Source organism: Pezoporus flaviventris, unplaced genomic scaffold (assembly GCF_033815535.1).
Source record: "Pezoporus flaviventris isolate CSIRO_AGI_PZ_B2104156 unplaced genomic scaffold, CSIRO_AGI_Pfla_v1 ptg000002l, whole genome shotgun sequence".
NCBI lineage: Eukaryota > Metazoa > Chordata > Aves > Psittaciformes > Psittacidae > Pezoporus > Pezoporus flaviventris.
Window position 1 is genome coordinate 80,746,930 of NW_026892550.1, and position 15,415 is coordinate 80,762,344.

Genomic DNA, 15,415 nt, shown 5'->3' on the forward strand with positions numbered 1-15,415 from the left:
TTTTACAAGAGGGTTAGTAGAGGAAGGACCTGATAGCAATCAGCTGGGAAAGTTCACTTTCTTTGCTGCTGAGGACAGTGGACGTTTTGGTAGGCTCTAGTGCTGAGATATGCAAAGGATGGATGTTGTTTTACCCTAGCCTGTGCATATCCTCTTTGTTTCTGTATTTCCAAGGAATGTCATCTGGAGTTCTTTTCCTGTTGTTAAACAGGAAAATTGAGAAAAAAAAAGGTCAGCTAGAAGAACCAGCACAGTACTTGTCACAGTCTAGTGTCTGCTGCTCTGAGCACCTGTAGCAAATGACTTCCCTTTCTAAGGGAATAGTAGGATGAAAGAAAATGAAATAAACTAAGTCTTTTGGTGGTGCAGGGGGAATGCAAACTACCTACATGGTGAACAGGGAGATGATGGGTGCTTTTGCCACAAGGTAGTAGCTGGGAATGGATATTAAAATGCTCTTCATGTCATACCTGATGTGGTAAGTCTGGGAATCAAGGACTGAGCAGCTCTGTTGTGAGCAGCCTTTGGAGCAAATAGAAAAACACCTTCCCCTTCTTGTGCCCCACTGCTCCTTTCCGAAAAACAGATTATTTTTCTTACTGCTTTTTCCAGTACCATATGTGATGCTTCCCACACATCTTTTAAGCTACATCAGTCCTTGTCAACGGCCTGAGAGTTGATGCAGTTTTTAAGGGTATTCACAATCTTATCTCCCGTTGTGGGGGTAGGTGGGGAATTTGAGCCGCTAAAATCCATGTGTCTGTTCCCCACTGCGATACTCTCTATGTGCATCCTCTTAAAGTCTGTAATGGTACTTGAAGACCATAATCTAATATTCCTGAATAATATGCTGCTCTCAGTTTTGTTTGCTTACTGCATGCATGTATCTGAAGAGATAGGTTTGTATTCTGTAGTGCTAATGAGAAATCTGGGGTCAGTTGAAATGTAAGACCAACTGACTTAAGAAAGGCAGAAACTTAACCATGTGAGTCTCTTTTGTTAATAATCTCACTTTAATTTAAAAAAGCATAATTTTAGGAATGCTATCAGAATATGCCTCTGGCAGGGAGACTGAGGGTTTATGCATATTTGCCAGTGTAACATTTATGCACTCGGGTTTAGAAGTTGGATCCAAGTTGAATATATGAAAACAACTTTTTTAAAACCTGAGACTAATATAATTTGTTTCCTATTGCAAAATAAAAATGGTACTGATTCGTTTTCCAGTGAATAAACCTGATCCTTGCAGAGCTTGAAACCTAAATATTGTAGCAGGACGAACATAAAAGTAGGTGAGATTTCATTGTACACCCTGCCAGAAGTTGAGGATGAGAACAGTGGCTGTTTTGTTTTGGGGATTTTTGTTTGTTTTTAAATATCTTTCCCAGTTCTGGGGGGTATTTTGTTGGTTTATTTGGGATGACTCTTCTACAATGGGATTGTAGTGCAGCATTTTTAAGTGGTATTGTTGAATATCATCTTCTTAAGAAATATCTGACTTGTATACAAGTTGTGTGGAGGTTTCCATCTGTTTTGGCATTCTTCCAGTTTCAAGTGAAATGATGCAACATTTTAGACCATGACACTGTGAGAAGAGATGGGCTTTTGTATGGCAAATATGACAGCTATGCCTCTGGTACATCTGTGGTGGAAACTCTATTTCTAGTGGTTCTGGAAGTAGCTTTGCATCGCATGGTTTGTGAAATGAGGATTTCTGATAGCCAAGAAAGCTTCACAGATGTACATATAAACAGATCTGTTGTACAGTTACATATCAGTGTTTTTTTTGGAGGCTCAGTGTCCTCATGTAGGGTAGAGGGTGTATATAATTTTTTTAAATCCATTATGATTTCTGTACAGTGCTTACAGAAGCATGACACTAACCGATATGTTGCCTCTTTTGACCTAACCAGTAACGCTTTCCTGCATTTTGTCTGGCAAAGATGCTTTTCCCTGCGGATTTACCCATCAGCTCCTGAAAGGCAATAGAAGCTGAGCTGAAGTTGCTTGGGTTTTTTTGTTAGTTCATTTGAATGGGGTTTTTGTTGGTTTTTGGTTTATTTGGTTATGAGGTTTGGCTTTTTTTGTTGGTTTAGGTTTGTTTTTTTTTTTCTTCCCTGTTTGGGATTTTGTTTGTACTTTCTGCCTTTTTTGGCTATAAGACAAATATGACTGATTTAGGAGCAAAACATTATGTTAACTAAACTGGTATTTCATGACTTCAAGTTCTTTTTTCTGTGCTTCTTTACCATCTCAACATGCTGCAACTCTTACCTGCACATTTTCAAACCCTGCTGATGTGCATCAAGATAGTAGCATTAAAAAAAGGGGGGACAAAAACCCCTTCAAAAAACCCATTCCAAGCTATTATTATTGATTTCACAGAGCAGCAGTGGCTCTAGGTTTGTTCAGGTGGCAGGTTCCACTCACTTTCGAGGGTGTGACTGTGCTTTTTCAAGACAAGGCTATGCCAAATTAATTGTAAGTGTTTTTTTTTTTTCTCCTTATTAAGTAAATCTGGCCAGGCTTCACTGACTTGGATTAAATACAAGCAAAAAGAAAACTCACATTGGTTCAGGAAGTTTGTTTTGTGGTGCTTTGGAAGAGAACATTCTGTCCCCTCTTTGCAAAACTAATACCAACAGTCTCTTGGCATGGACACTGTACTTTGTAGATACCTTACTTTAAATTATCTCTCTGTTATTTAGGCAAGATTAAGTATCGCAGTTCCTATTTCCTGGATAAATTCTGCCTTGTATAATTGTGCTTTCACTTTGTAAGACACATCTGCAGAGGTAGTTGGGCAATATGATTAAATCTAAACACTGTTTGAGATCTGTTGATGAAAGATACTGAATAATAGAAATGGTGATTATAAATTTTAGGGTAGTAAAAACATTGTTTATAAAATAGCACTTATGCAGAAGTGGTTATAGCTCATTGTAGAAATGATCATGTAAATATGGGTTGTGTGATTGTTGGTGTTACAGAAAAAGAGCTGTAGAAGTACAGAGTGGCAGTAAAACATCCGGAGCTGTGAATGGTTTTTCTGTATTGGGTAGCTGAGGAATTGTTTGTGAGTGTTGTAGAGAGATATCCTTTTCCATTTTATTTTATTACTATTTTTTTAAAGGATATTATAGAGCTACTCTGGGTTACTAAAGGATTACAGAGGACAATGCTTTTCACGTGCTTATATTAGGCATTTTGCACATGTGAGAATCTGGCATGAGCTGCTGGAATTACAAATAAGACCAGGGAAAGAAACATGCACTGTGCAGCCTGAATGAAACAGGGAGCAATCTCTAGTGCCCTCTTTTGATAATATATTCAATGGAACCAATCAGGGGAGGATCTTAAGTGATGTTGATAGGTTGTTGGACTGATTCTTCGAGTGGCTGTAACTCCTACTTACTTGGGCTCTTACTAGAAGGGAAATGAAAAATACCTTGTACCTTGTAGGAGGCAGTCCTACTTGTAGTAATATTCCCAGAGAGTGATAAAAGCAGAACAAATCTCTGCTGTAGCAGCTTTGAAACGAGCTGAAGGTTTACGCACAGAGTCAGGTGTAATTTTTGAGAAAGAGCTAAATTTTTTGTTACAGAAAGAAAACATAATGAAAACCCTAACCTTGAAACTTTCCATTTCCATACATTTAAATCCGGAGACTAAAGTGTTTTATTGTCCTGTCTTATCTTTCTAGCAAAGCCTTTTTCCTACAATTAAAAGGGCATAAATTTTTGTAATTGATGCCAAATCCAATGCAAGCCACCCACACAGTTATTTCATCCTTCCCTCCCCCTCCTGTCATTGTCTGATATTTTGTTTGCACAGTCATTATTCATTAACCGTGTTCATGTCCATGGCTGCAGACAGTAAAATCACATTCGTGAGGAGGAGCTCTGAGGCTCAGCAGTGAAATCTGTTTTTTCCTTTTCTGTTTCACACGGGCTTTCAGATGGGAATCCCCAAACCTGATGCAAATTTTGGAGATAAGAAGCTTGGAAACAGTGAAATGCTGGTGTGTTTTGTACTTTCTTATCAGAATTAGTTAATTCTTCTATACTGCTGAGAAGATACTGAGATCACAAATTACTATTAGGAAAGAAAAGAGGTGTCGTCTGTCCACTTTTTTAATGTACATACGTATACATATGTATGTGTTTATACATATGTATGAAGCCAATATATAGGAAGCCAATATGTATGAAGCCAAGCCTGTTCTTGTCTCAGAGCTTTGTGGAAGACCCTGCCTTACTTAGTGTTAACTTTTTCCACTTTGGTATATCCTCAGGTAACTGTGTCTGCCCCCTTGCCCTTTTAAGAGAGAGACTTACACAAAAAGGTCTCACTGTGATTACTCCTGAAGGCTTTTTTGTTCTGTTGCTTTTTCAGTGGTTGACCTTGGTTCCTCTGAAATCAGTGGCAACCTTCTCACAGTGCCCAAGAGGACTGGCAAGCACTGGATGGGCTGCTAACTATACCTGGCTGTTAGAGTGCTCCTCATCGTTTGCACTCTTACTTTATTAAGAACACTGTAACCTTTATCTATGTTTCCAAGGGAGAAAATGAGCATGGAGAGGTAGAGGGTCTTGCCTAAGGCCCGTGAGCTGGGAAAGGCTGGGCCTTGTGGCTGGGAAATGAGGTATGGATGGAAGGCAGCTCATGGTACCTTACAGTGTTGCGCCTATGTATTGTCCTTTCTTCAACATGGGTTTCCTGATCAGCAAACCATTAATAATTGCCTATCTCTCCTTAAAATACTTTTTTTTTCTTTTTTTTTTTTTTTTTTTTTTGGACAGAACTATGTGATTAACAGATAAACCACCTCTATAATTTGGTTATATTAGTAAGCAACTTGATAAGGTTCAGTATGTAAATTAGCTCAATATGCTACCTTCTAATATGCAACTACTGGATCAATTCAGTTTGACTGAATTGACCTATTACAACTTGCCCTGTTACTGATTGACTTGGTATTGCTTCTTCCTAGTTCTGTTGCTATATCAAATCAATCTGTACTTTTTAATTATTTTTTACTGGACTTCTCATAAAATGGAAAACATCACTGCAGGGCTGGCCCTGTGAGGGAGGGGGAATGGAATCTCTTGTAAAAGTCACTGAATTGGATTAATGTCAAAGTGATGTCCTAAAGAGTAACTCATGAAAAAATGCAGTTGTAAACAGGGCAGGTTTGGCAAAATTTGAAGGACTGGTCAGGACCTTGGATGGTGCAGCTAGGAAGCTGAGAGTGACTTGTAGGTTCATCCAGGTTAGAACAAATTGTTGGGTATAACTAAAGAAATGAAGTAGAAAAGGACTAAGCTTGTCTGAACTCTTAATATTGTCAGATTCAAAATTGAGAGGTGGCAAAAAAATTGAGGAGAAAATGGGAAAATCGAGATTACTTTAGCTGTGACCAGTAAATAAATAAGTAAATAAATCTAAAAATGACAGCATTTGCTGTCTCATTCCTCTGCCTCTCCTCTTGGTTTTCACCTTACTCTTCCTTTCCTTCATCCTTCTCCCCAAGAACCCCATGGGCTCCAGCCCCAGTGAGGTGAGGAAGGGGCTTCACTCTCACCAATACGTCCATCCTTATGCGTGACCAAGCTTTTGCAAAATGTGTTTCGAATGTGTTAACACTCTCATTCCCTTTGGGTTTGCAGCCTTCTAAGTTCTGGTGGTCCTGTCAGGTCCATGGTTTTGTAACCTCCTCACCCAACCCTGAAGCCTGTGCTTGAAAGCAGGGTTTAGGGTGGAGGTTGTCCAGGTATGCTGACTATGAGATTCTTGTTACCTTGTTAGAGGAGTTCTTGTTTTGTATTACTGGTATTTAGAAAGTTCATGTTGGACAGTAGGAGATGGGCTCGAATCAGAAACGTACTTCTCGCTCTCATACAATAAGGGAAATCTCATTTTAAGAAGTCAGCGCTTAGCAAGTCTAACCGATTGTAATTCCACTGCACATTATACAAAGCTGAACCTGTTTATTTTTTTTCAGTGATTTGTCCTGTTGGGCAACTGCCTTCTGAGTGACTGGAGAGATGCCAGCCATTTGATCTGAATCAAGCAGTGGCAGGGACAGCATCTACCCAGGGTTTTAATCCCAGGCACGTGGCATTCGCACAAGCAGTTACTGGTGAGTTGCACATAAGTGCAGGTTCTCTCTCTCTGTAACAACTGGCACCTTGTCGCAAACTGTATATTTCTGGATGTAAAGGTTCGCCTGCCTTGCTTGTTTTTCCCATAGGGTAACTGACAAGCTTATTAAAAATGAGAGCAGTCCAGGTTACCAGCTAATCTTAGGAAATCCTTGCTATTTGTTTGTATATTTATGGATTATTTTTTCCCCTCCCTCTTCTGAATGAGTAACTTCCTGGTGAGACCAAACTTCAAATCCGTAGCAATTGGTGTGTTGTACTAGACAATATCAGCCATGATTTTTTAATCAGAGGAGGTTTTATAACCTTTGACTTAGTGCTTCATAGCCTGGAAATACAAGCTGTGGGGCTCTGATAACAGAAGTAGTGACTGGCTGCTCTCAGCATGAGGATGATTAAAAATGTGTGTGTTAGTGCACGCATGCTTGTTCACTCCCTTTCCAGCTGAATAGAAAATGAAACTCCCCAAAGCCTGTTATGTAAGTGCATGGTTTTCTTCTTTTTTCCTTCCTGTTTAAATCTCTCGGTGGCTGTGCACAAACTTCATCCCCAGCTTCCTCTTGAAGATGCTTTGTAAAGAGTGTGCTTGTTTTGACCTCTGAAGCATGGTCCTGTCTTCAGTTAAATACCAGACATACCCTCTCTGCAAAAGATAATAGTTATCGATTTTTTTTTTTTTCTTATTTTGAAGGTGGTTTCCAGTCAGTTTCTTCCATCTGTGAGGGTTTTTTTTTTTTTTTCTTTGTTAGAACAATGGCAATCTGCTTCTTCCAGCAGCTGAAACGCTGTGATTCTTTGACAGCAAATGTGTGGAGTGCTGCCTTGCACCTTGTAACACCCTGCTTTATTTAAGTCTCTGTCATGCTGGCCTGACTGCTGTCTTCCTGGGAGTGTTGCACCAAGGAATTATTGATGAGCTGTAGCCTGGTCTGGAAAGCACACGTTCGTTGTTAAAAGCAACATATGTGCTCTTAGCTGTTGTTAATCATTTAAACATCTTTGTGAAATCTGCGTGAAGTGGCCTATCTGTACATGGATAGACTCCCATTAAAGCATAGATACAGCTCAGCATCACATACTGAATTTTCCTGTGAATATCAGAGTTGAAGTTTGGTGCTTCAAGCAAAACCACTTTAAGTTATCTTCTTAAGAAGGTAGAAGGAGTCCCCTGTAGGGATGGGTGTGGAATGGGCACTACACTTCCTGGGCTCCGGTCTGACTCTTTCGGGTTCTTACCACGTTGTTAAGAGTGCTCATTGGAATATTTGGACAAATGCCTAGAGATCAGTGCCGTACTGAGTTTTACGTCAGCAGAGTTGGAAAATTACTTGGGCCTAAAAATTATGAGGGTAAGTCTGGCTTTATGCTGGAGGAGGCAAAGGCAGAGCAAGGAACATTATTTCAAGGTCCAGAGTGTATTAAACCAAGCTAAACCAAGAGGTTTTAATTAACGGAAAGTTTGGAAAAACAAATTTGGTGCTATTGTCAAGTATCCATGGGTTTTTTGTAAGTTGGAAGGTACCTGTCCTTAAGTTCCCCTCATTCTCATTACTGCCGCTTTTCCTGCTTCAGTTCAGGCATACCAGCTGCTATCTTGGGAACCACTGAAGGTAGATGCAATTCCTTTACACTGCTCAAGAACTCTGAAACCCCAGTGCTTAAATTGTGTATCAACTTTAGTGCTAACTCCAGCATCTTTGGAGAAGAAAGGTTTTAAAATTGTTGCAATTTATTTTCTTAGTGTACAGAAATAGCGAAAGCAAAGGAGTAACCAGAGCAATGTTTCTTATTTAAAATCGTTACCACTTGGGTAGGTGCACTTTTTTTTTTTCCACTAAGTTTTCAGTTGTGAGAAGTTAAGAGTCCACAGATTTTCTATAAGCCTAATAATTTAATGTAGATAAAGATTATTCTCTTACAGTGGAAGCATGTCTGTGTCTTGGTCAGGGAGTTCCCAAATTTAAGACTAGCTGCTCTCATATCTGTGATCCCAGTCTGACAGCAAGCTTGAATGCCAGCATGGAGGAAAAGGTAAAAACCTTTGCCGCCCTGTAGTGTGGGTGGGAAAGCATTTCCAAGTGAAAAGACTTCCTTCAAAACCCAGGATCATCAGGGAGGTGCATTGAAAATTAGCTGCACAAATAAAGATTGAGTCATCCAATGCCTGCTTATCACATCAAGTACTGATTACACCATGACATACATCACCTTGTGCTATGAGTACATCCAGTTTGATGGCTTTGCCTATGGCTGTACTTAATATGTGTGAGCTCAAATGAAGGTTTGGTTTTTTCTGTTTCTGAGAGCACTGTATTAATAGAGCACAGAGCTTCAAGTTCAGTGTTCATGAAGAGTGTCCTGCTCATGGGGTTAGATAGCATTTAGCACTTTGCTTTCAATCCCACTTTATTGCCTCTTGCTAGCTGCAAGTGCAGTGTGCTCTTTTGAAAGTGCAGTTTAAATTTTTATCTGTAACCTGAATTTTCTCTCTGTTTTGCTTTTTTTTTTCATTTCTGATTTTTTCTTAACTATAGGCGTCTTTTGGTGTCAGAGCAGTATTAAACCAAAGTGATTGGCTACTACAAATATTGCAGAATGGGGTAAATGAACCTCCTGCCCCAGCTGTTGGTTTGTGTTGCTGGGATGCTGAAGCACACTGACAGAAATTGAAGGCCATCATAAGCCTGCAAATGGTTAATGGTCAGCTATCAATGATTATTTTGAAACTTAAGAATAACGTTAGTCTATGTAGTTGGTATAAATCAAACCACTCTTCTGTTGGCATACATTTTGCTTAGATCTGTGGAATCACTGAAGCTAGGTGGGTATTTCTTGTGGTTTCCTTACAGAAAAATTTACCTTCTTGTCGATTGTAAATGAAAGTAACTTTTGAGGCTTTGTGTTATCTGCTCCGGTCACCTGTGTTTTCTGTTTACAAAATGAAATTCCTAGGAACCTTTAATCCTGTATTTCAGAACATATGTTTACCCTATCTTTTAAATCCTGAAGATAGGGAGGGCATTCTCGCATCAAGACCTGGCTGCTCAGGTGGGGGATTTGCTTTTGAAGAAATAGGAAGATGTGGGCTTTTGAGTTTTGTCATTGCATGCAGTGTGGCTGTTGATGCCCATGTGCCCTGCTCTGCAGGCAAAGGATCAGTGTCACAAATGAGAGCCACGATGCTCGACGAGTGTTGACAGCTTGTCATTACAGATAGTGGTTTTTCCTTCTGACTTGTAGTTGAAAAGGTTTAGAAATGGTCATAATCTCTGTCTTCCCATCACTTGGGGAAGCACTGGGGTTTGCTTTTTCCAGATTTGGGGAGAGAAGAGACATTCTGCTTTTTGTTTGTGCTGAGTTTACAGTTATTTTATTGTCTTACTGTATCTAATATCATTAAGCTCCCACAGAGTGAAAGAGGATGTGAAGAAAAAGAGTGATGAGGGGAGAAGGAGGGAGAAGTGGTAGTTAAACAGGTTGGGCTATTTCTTGAGTTTAGGTGGGGTGTTTATTTTACAGCAGCTATTAGATAGGGGAACCTACAAGGAAGGTATGTGGGTATGTGTAAGAGTATGGCATTTGCTCAGCCACGTGGCAAGAAGGAACTGTGTATCAGTGCGTTCTCTGCCCTTTTAACTGGGCCTATAGAAGAATTTTACGTTTAATATATAAGTACGGCTGTTCTCTGCATGCTGGCTGCTGAAAATCAAATCAGTAAATGACATCCAGTGACAGAAAACCAAACCCAAGGAGAAAAGCCCCCTGTATGGTGTATGCAGAGAGCACCCTTCATCCTCTGTCATAAGGGCTGTTTGAATTGGCTTCCACCTTTGTTTTGAGAGGTTGCTGTGGTGATGAATAACCTTTACTGAGGGTGTGTGAGCAGTAGTGTGCACGTGCCTCGGTTCCTGCATCTAAAACAGCGCTGCTTTTCACTCCCGCATCAGAGCGCATATCTAGCAATGGTCGGCTGCTCCCCAAAATGAGTTAAACAACAAAACTGTTGTCTTACAGCTAGTTGTTGACGTGATGTTAATCTACTAATTTCTGCCTCACATTGCTTTCATACCAGGTAGCAGGAGACTGGGTGGTGGCAAAGTAGTATCTTTTTTCCATTGCATAGAAGGGGAAATGCAGGATAGTCGATACACTTTATTTGCAGAAGGTTATGACACCTGAGCTTTGTCTTCTTTCCTGGGCTGGAGTAGGTAGAGAAGTAGACTGAAAAAGGTACTCTGCAGAAGGAAAGAGGGAAATGCTATTATCTGAGTGACCTTTCTTTTTTTCCTTTTTTCCTGCCACTGTGATGATTACATTTGCTACGCTGAGAAAAAAAACGGGGAGACCCTGTGTGGCTTATTATTTCTTTTTATTCTCCGTTTATCAATAAACAAATTATTATTAAATTTACTGCAGCTCAAAATAGATGAGTGTTTTTCATACTAAGATAGGAAAATCTGGTGTCATAACTATATATTGATAAGAAAGTGTGTGAAAATTAGAATATACATATGAATATTCTACATGAGGTTTGCATGCTTTTTCCATGAAGTAGCACTGGTACAGTTATAGTTGGATGTTATGGTTGTCTGAATAAATACCACTTCTAGATAAAGAAGTGCCTTCAAGAAAGTCTTGGAAACATTGTTCTCTCCCCTTGTTAGAGAGCCCTAGCAAGTGCTGGCAAGAGTGAATTACCACATGAGGCAGCTCACGGAAAATTCTCTTCTCCACCTATTATCCTTGTTCCCTGTGTCTGTGAAGCTGCCCCTTCATAATTTGTAGGAAGCACTCTGGGGAAAACTGAGTCATTCAGAGATGAGCTAGTGGCCATGACAAATACAGTGAAGTCTGAAATATCTACTTTTTCTGTATAATTCCTGAACTTTAAAAAACAAACAAACAAAGAAAGTGTGAATTACTCAGTTGTGTGTCAGCTCCCCATCTCTTCAGAGACCATTGTAATTGGTGGCTTCATTTGTACTTTGAAGGTTGCTTTGCTCTTGACTGCAGCCATACTGAAGGATCAAAGAGGAAGATGAAAACGTTTTAAAATCAGCAAAGCCTCTCACAGTACTTACAGAGAAGGTGTGAAGGCAGAATGCCTGGCCCCCTTGCATGGCTGATGGGACTTCTTGCTTCGGAAGAGCACCTTCAGAAATAACCTCCTCTCCCTCCAGCATTTTTTTTTTTCAGGGCTTGTCATCTTGAAGATTTCCCCAGCACAATTTGAACTTGTTGTCAGGTCCCATCAGAGGCTCACTTAGTTAAAATCACCTTCACTAAGGAGTATTTAATTACATCTTCTCATTCAGGCTCCCCTCCTGGATTTTTGAGAATCTGGAGAATGCTGCTAATAGAGTGGAGCCAGCATTTACAGGAATAAATTAATAGCAGTACCGTAACTGTGCTTTTTATATCTGACACATTCTCCAGCGCTAACCCTACACCTCCTGTACTTTTTCACATTCATTTGTTCCATTAAGTTCAGCCTTTTGAAATATTTTGTGATGAATGAGTTCGCTTTACAAGGCAGTGATCAACAGCAGCTGTTCATAGTCATACTTTAAATTGAATCCATCTGTCAGTGGGCTCTTTAAAGTGTGAGTCTCACATTGTCAGGAGAGCTGATTGCACCAGAGCAGTATCTGGGTGCTGTTTGCCGAAAAGAAAGGGATAAAAGCCCCACCAAAGTGTGCTTGGATGGGCTCTGGGATACTCTTGAAGTTTCATTTATAGAGCCATGATTTTAGCTTTGAGAGGAGAGCAAAGTGGCTACAAGCAGTACTTATGCACTGATGTGCAGGTAGGTGCTTGGATGTAGACTGACATTAGGAGATGACCTGCAGTAAGCTTTGTAGAAACTATATGCAGTGCTTGCTGCTTGCTTTTTAATCATGACCTTTTGATGAACCTCATCACCAGATCTTTACATTGTTTTTGATTGTAGTACTGGGTCACATTAATACTCTTCAGAGGGTGAGCTGAAGAGGAAATGACATAGCTTATTCAAATCAGCAAAAGGAGACAACATCCCCCCCCCCAGTATACATGGGCATAATTTCTTATTTTCATTTGTAATAGCCTCACATTGCTTTCATATGAGGTAGTAGGTAGTATCTGCTGAGGCTGTTTTGCAAGCTGCATGTAAGACAACTTTTGAGAACAACAAATGGTCATTTGCTGACTGCATTAATTGTTCTCATAATTTCATGTGAAACTTTGGTCCGTAATATTCTCCATCAATTGTGTACTGAGTATGGAAATCAGTTGATTTATGGCCTGCAGTCTGTTGGCCTTATCCACAGGTAACATCTCCTGTTTTCCTTCTCGTCAGTTAGTTCCTCACCAAGACTTTTGTGGGAGGACTTGGCTTGTGCTGGGATGTGTGTATAGCTCTGTGGAAAAGCATTTCCTACCACTAGAAGCTTATTCATCAGAGTACTGCATGTTTAACCAAGTATGTCATTTTCATTACATCATTCCACTTCAGGAAAGAAAACTGTCCTTGGAGGATCAGAACAGTGGTGCAGCCTCCTTTGCAAACTCTGATTCTTGTAGTAGGAGGGCCATATTTTATTTCTAGGCTCTATTGTATTCTTCAACCACAGAGGTTACCCTTTGTTGGTGGTCAGATACACGTTGTCTTGGCAGCCCAGATGGCCTTCAGCAGCAAGAGACCCCATGGAGTGGGGGAAGTCCACCTGTATATTTCCCTGCTATAAGCTTCTCTGTCTCACATTTGCTGTTGCAGTCTGCAAGCATTGCTGCTCAGCGGTGCAGCTGTATGAGTGCTGTATTTCTAGTGCTGTGCCAAGCCAGCACTTTAATTAACACTAAATTCAGTGCTGGCAGAAGTATAGAGAAGGGAAGAAAAAACCAACAACCAAACCGACCAGACCCTAACAAATCAGAACACCCCGACTGGCTTTGTGAGCTTGCATTTTATGTCAGTCAAAGCTACTACAGTGTCTTTGAAATGAAGTTGCTATGTGGTAAGAGAAGAACCTCTTACCCTTTCTGTAGCATATAGAAAGCAGCACTGTGTATATCGGAGCCGGAGCCTGTTAACTGCTTTGTACCTGATAAACACAGATGTTTTTTGTGGGTGTTTTCTTTCCTTTTTTTTTTTTTAATGGAGAATTATTAACATATTCCACATGGAGATGGTGAGATTTGCACTTTGAGTGAGGAGGTTGATTGATGTTGGCTTATGTTAAGAAAATATGGCTGACAGAAGGAGTCAATACATGCTCTTTTTTTTCCTGTAGAGTGCATTGTTTTTCCTGCATGTGTTTAATCAGGGAACTTAGCAGGGAAATGTCATTGCTTAATAGCTGGCAGTATCTTGTTATCTTCCTTTAAAATACTTGATAGAGTTAAAATACACTTATTAAGATCTGTCACTCATTTGAACTCCCACTTGGGACTTTGGATTATAAACATGCAGTATCTGTAAATTAGCTGCAGGTATAGAGTATTTGGTCCTTCACTGTTTAACCTAACAAGCAAGAAAAGCTGCACACCAGTGAGCATATGAAAAGCCTGGCTCTGCAGACCCATAGAAAATGTGTCCCTCTTTACTGGGAGCACTCAGACCTCTGAAAACTGCTGTGTTCCGATATCCACTTTTCAGGCTTCACAAGTTGAATCTTAATGGAGGGATTTGGCAGGAGGGGAAAGAGGAAAACTCTTCTTTCCCTTCCCACACAGGGAAATGGAGGTGAACATGGAGAGCACACTAAAAGGGACAGGCTTCCCTCATTAGGAGGAGCTGTGCAGTGCGACATCTCCATGAAGAAGGTCAAGGGTGTCTGCGCAGCCTGGGCCTGCGTGACTCTTGCATCCTTCTCCAAGATCAGTATGAATAGGCAGGGTACACCTAGCCCACCGCTGAGTGGGTATTTGAAGAGGCAGAATCAATATCTAAGAGGATTATGAATGACATTCTCAATACCTTGTCTAGACTACTGATCGTTAAGAATGAAATGATTAATTTCTAAACCCTGGTTCTTTTCCTTTGGCTTACAGCTGGTTTAAAATATCAGCTTTTTGGCACCCTGGTATGCTTCAAGCAGAAAAGCTGATTGGTGTTTGGGTACTCTGTATCTTTAGTTTCTTTCTGGAAACTAGAGGAATAATATATTTTGTGAATATCTGTGACTGAAGACAGGCTTAGTGTTTATATCGCTGAGATAAATTCATAGCATAAGCAACATCATTAGTGCAGTGTAATATTTTAAGGTTGTTTTCTGATTTGTGTTTTCATGAATAGCTGAGAATAACATTTTAGTATCTGGTTTAATTTTTATCAAGCATACACAAATATTTTGTCCCTGGAAATGCAGAGGTGGGAATGAGGTAAGGAAACGGAGAGTGCTGAATGAAGAGTTTTGTAATCTCTGTTAGTTGCTGCAGTTTTTGGTGGAGGTCTGAAACTGTAATGGATGAGCCAATGAGGATGTGGTAGATAGCAAAACATTTCAAAATTGCTAGCAACCTGATTCTCATGTAGTACATCTCAGTAGGTAATCCTATGTTGGCATTACTACAGTTCCTCAGTTTATACTGTAGCTATTATAGCAGAAGCTGAAATAATCTTTGCTATAGTTTGGGGATTGACATTTCTTCCCTTTATTTATTTAGAAATTCTGTATGAAAGATCTGTCAGTTTATAGAAAATTTAAAGTTATGGAAATGTTTTCCATAATATATTGTTGCCAGTATCTTTACTTACAAGATTTATTCTTAATGCAGCCCAGGTTATAAATGGAGAGTTTACTTGTTTTGTGGAATTCCTTACAGTAAGTGAGGTGCAATACAGTCAGCTGTAAGCCAGGCAGAACTTCTTACTGTTACCTGCTGCATCAGGGGAGATTTGTTTAGAGGGAAAAGTAAAAAAGGCTGCTCTGTGCTATTTATTTTCAAACAGTATTCCCTAAAAGCACCCTACAGTTGTGCATCTGTGGTGCGGTAGCAATGAGCTAAAGGTTACATTTGCTTCCAAAAATAAACATCCAAAATTAAGTACATTTTGGATGCTTAATTATCAAATTTATTTACTTGGAGGTAGTTTACTTTCATCTCCTCCGTAGTCACCCATTACTGTGATGAAGTTGTATCACGTGAAATTTCACTGGGCCGTATGAAATTTACTTCTTGGTGGGATGACTTTTGCGTGTGCAGAAGGGCCACTTGCAGACTGCCACTTTACTGAAATCTGCAAAAGCCAGCTAAATATCGAGGTTTTA

General features: G+C 40.0%; 1 protein-coding gene across 5 annotated transcripts in view; it reads left to right on the plus strand.

Moving 5' to 3' along the window:
• The window catches only part of EPS8 (EGFR pathway substrate 8, signaling adaptor), a 136,836-nt gene that overhangs the window by 28,977 nt on the left and 92,444 nt on the right, over positions 1–15,415 (plus strand). For 3 of the 5 annotated variants that reach the window (XM_061444657.1, XM_061444664.1, XM_061444658.1), the window contains exon 2: positions 6,005–6,142. The gene's annotated coding sequence lies outside the window, so the exon portion shown is untranslated. Of the gene's footprint in view, positions 1–6,004; positions 6,143–6,505; positions 6,644–11,873; positions 11,971–15,415 lie in introns of those variants that run through there. The other 2 variants (XM_061444660.1, XM_061444659.1) reach the window with 2 other exon arrangements.